Raw genomic sequence first — 4,142 nt, 5'->3', positions numbered from 1 at the left:
GCTCTAGTGCTCAGTGGAGCCAACCGTGCAGCCCTCATTCAGTTGGACTGTTATTTTGACATTTGGGGTCCTTTTACATAAGGACTCAGCTCGTTGCCTGGAGAACATAGGGCCTTTCCCTTTGGCAGAGGCCAATTTTTTAAAGAAGGCCAGCCTATTTGATTTTGTCTCCCATCTGGGCAATCCTATTTTTCTTTGCTGACTTGACCTGTTTGTACAGGCTGTTTTTAACCGGCCGCAACCTTTTGCAGCCCTCATTTGGGGTTGGCCCTGGTGTTGGGGGACCCTTTCAAGAAAGGAGGGGTACCCTCAGGGCGTAATTGGCCCCGGAGGGAGGCTTTGGCCGCCTGACGGTGGGGGAAAGCTTGGATGAAAGGCCATGAGCCAAAGGGAAAATCAGGAAATAGAAGAGGTAAAGGAACACAGGGGAAGATAGACTCAAGTCCTGGCCTTTGGCTTGAGCTGGATCCTCCCAACTTGCTTCCTTTTCTTCCTCCTTTCACGGGGAAAAGGACAGGCCTTTATTTCATTAAAGGGGTATTTGTGCAGAACTTGTGCAAGGGGTCATCCCCTTAGCCGGGGGTCCTCCGGGCCAGGGCCTGGCTGGGATTTTTCTTTTTCCTCCCTGCTTTTCTTTCCCTCTTTGCCCCATCCTTGGTCGCGTTGACCCATATGAAAAGAATGCTTTTGGAATTCTTTCTCCTAAGCTCTTTCTGGCCTCCCCTTTCACTGGTTTTACCATTGAAATGAAAAAGGTGATAACCTCTATAATACAAAAACAAGACCACGTCTAATTCTGATCCTTCAGCATCTCTCTGGGCATTTTGGGAGGACGTCTTTCTTCTCCTTCAGGATACCCTTTCCAGAGTTTTCACATTCTGCTCTCTCTGGCTTTTTACTGACTGGGTGTCCTCTTTCATTTAGTCTCTTTTACTGGACTTTATTCATTTTGGATCCCGGGAACCCCTTTGCCTCGTCCTTGTCATCTTTTTGCCTTTTTTATCTCTTGGTGAATAGATTCTCATGAATGGGAAATTCAGGGGTCCCCATCCTAGGCCAAACACTCCCAGGTATTGATGGGGTCTAGTCTGCCTCCTCAGCTGTGCTCCCCAACCCATATAACATTTGTTGCACATTCTGAATCGGATGATTTTGCAACTGAATGTCCAAATTCCACAACACATTGCAAATCTTGGTCCCTCAAACTCTCCCTTGTCGAAATTCTCAACTCCAGGCACCCACTTTGCAGGATCAAAGGCACCCCTACCTTTTCTCTTCTTGGCCTCCCTTCTCCATTTATTATGAGGGTTCTAAGTCCTTGCTCTACAACACTCCTCCCCATGCTTGCCTCCTTCACTCCCTCATCAACCTCATGACCATGTACACCTCTTTCCTAAAGGACTCCAACCTCTATTAGGATTATCCTTCTCATGTCCTGTCATCAATTCTTATTTTTCTGGTAGGTTCAGTTTATGTATTTTTGTCCTCCCATTTTATGACTTTTTCTTTGAACAAATATTACTAAATGTTGGTTGATTGATTCTCACCCTTGGGAACTATCCTGTTTCTTCTCCCCATTGAGCTGCAGATTTCCTGCAGGAATAGATGTTTAGAAATAAGTGCTAAAAACTTAGATTACAACAATTATCCACACCCCTCAACTAAAGGAGTAGCAGACCCACAAGGCCTTAATAGCTAATGTAGCACATCCCAGGCATTGCTTTTCAGTGTTTAATATGGCTGTGCAGTAAGTAGAGCCTGCCCCAACACAATGGATGAAAGTGATCAATTCTTTCAGGTCCCTTCCTATTAAGTCCTTTCTCCATTCCATTTTGCCTCTCTCTTCATCACTGAAAGAAATGAAAGGGAGGCAACTGAAAGACTCCCTTGTATGACCATAGGAAAACTAAGAGGATGAAAGATTATGGCAAAGTGTCTGTATGTCCAAAGGATTTATCTCTAAAGATAAAATTCATTTATTGACTGTGATTTCAGGTGGCATTTTCTTAATGGAAAGCGAGTAGCTTCTCCCAGACTGTCCAAATCACAAAATTTGAGTGTTGTTCCAATATTCTTTGATTTCACCACATCCTATGGACCTGTGAGGCTCATTATAGCCTTGATTCTGTCCCAGCTTCAAGAATTCTCTCTTATTTTTATTCTCAAATCCACAAGAGATAAGGTCCAGGTGTAACCAGAGGGCCAGAAGGAGGAATTTGAAAGTCCTAACCTATGGTTCTACCTTGGACAAGCCTTTCTTAACTCTTTCAGTGCCTTGAAGCAAACCGGCTCTCTGAAGAAGAAATGACTGCTGGGCTACCCGATTGCTGTGAGAAAGGGATATTCCATATCTACATTTCATATCTACAGACTGGCAGTGTACACCGCCAATTTTAAGAAATTAATGAAATATATAAAAATTTTGAGATTGTTGAGAATTATTTGTTAGGCATTTAAAATCTTGTTTGAAGACAGGTCAGATAGGCTCCACCAGTAGTCAGAAGGTCATTTGTCAGAAAAAGGATAAGAACTTTGAGCCAATCTTTCCCCCTCTTTTCTTGTGCAAGGTTCCACAAGTCTCCCATGGTTCAGGTTGATCCATAAACTGGGTGGTGATAGTGGGGGAGCATATTTCTTGGAAATTCTATGCAATTACCGGACCTAGAGGCAGTCTCAGGTTCACATTAGGGAAGGATAAAATAAGGTGAAACACCTACTTTGTCCTCTGCACTGTACTCAGTGGCCTTTAAGTATACCATGTCATTTAATCCTCACAACAACCCTGGAGCAAACAGATGAAGTGATTTTCTCTCAGAGACATATCTGAGACTGAATTTGGACTTCAGATCATACTGACTTTCAGACTCAGTTCTCCAAAGACTGTACAAGCTTTTACTTCACTGTAACAAAGTACAAGATTTTGGGATAAAAAATATATCCATTTTGTATGTAGCCAAGTCTTAGGGAGTTTGTGTTATCTCCTAGAGTCTGGAAGACAGGATTTATCTCTTAAAATATGGATGGTATCTTAGCTGCTTCCCCTTAGAAGACAGAAGGAGTGTTTCTGTGTCCTATCACTGGCACATAAAATATCTCTCCTCATTGATCTCTAGAGATCATTTCCTCCCAGAAAAATAGATGCCTCCTCGCAGATATAAACTTCCTCATTCCTTCTTCTACACATACTTCTGCATCCCTCTCCCTCACAAAAGGAATTACCATGGAGACTCTTGCCTACAAAAATTTCTGAAGGAAACAAGGCAATGCCTTAGCTGTCAATTTTAGCTTTGTTGCATCTTGCTTTCTAGAGTCCCCAAGTTGGGGTAACAAAATTTACCGTGCTTTCTGGAGCCCCCAAGCCAGTCTGATTAAAATATTGTGTCCTGTTTCTTAGAGCCCCCTAAGTTGGGGTGACAAAACTTATCATGCTTTCTAGAGCCCCACTCTCTGGTAGTTAAAATATGCTATCTTAGTGGAGACATGATGAAGTGGGACTCTTGAGGATGGAATCCGTTTACTTTCAGTTCTTTCACCCTTATATAACCTCATACCCTTATGTAACCAAAACAACGCTGCACATGCACTAAGTGTATACTGCACATGTGGGACCACATAAACAACTTGGCTATTGTAAGTAGTTTGTCACCTGATATCAATCTGCTTCAATCACAACACAGGTTATCATTACCCCTGACTTCTAAGGAAAGCTGAGTGCCCTTAGAGGAGATGGGGAACCGAACCTAACATTTAGCAGCTTCTATCTGGGCTTAAGGTTCTTATACCTCACCCAGAATTCTCCCAGTGTCTGTGACCATCTACATGTCTATCTTTTTTGTTTGTTTGTTTTTGTTTTAATTGAAGTAGGCATATATATCAGTGATTAAATCTATCAGCATGGAAGGAATCACACAGGCAAGTTGTAATATCATATATAAGCAATTAGTAATACAACAAAAAAAATGAATAAACAAAAAACTATAAAGATTTCCATGAGTCCCAGAAGGATGGTGCAGAAAATAACTATCAATTCAAAAATCACACATACACCTCCTTTAGCAGCCAAGAGATATCCAAAGCCAATCTATTGTCAGTCACTTTATGTGTTAGGGAATCCAATGCTTTCTCTAGGTCTTGAAATCCTC

Source organism: Sarcophilus harrisii, chromosome 4 (assembly GCF_902635505.1).
Source record: "Sarcophilus harrisii chromosome 4, mSarHar1.11, whole genome shotgun sequence".
In the NCBI taxonomy this organism is placed as follows: domain Eukaryota; kingdom Metazoa; phylum Chordata; class Mammalia; order Dasyuromorphia; family Dasyuridae; genus Sarcophilus; species Sarcophilus harrisii.
This window is presented reverse-complemented; position numbering follows the sequence as displayed.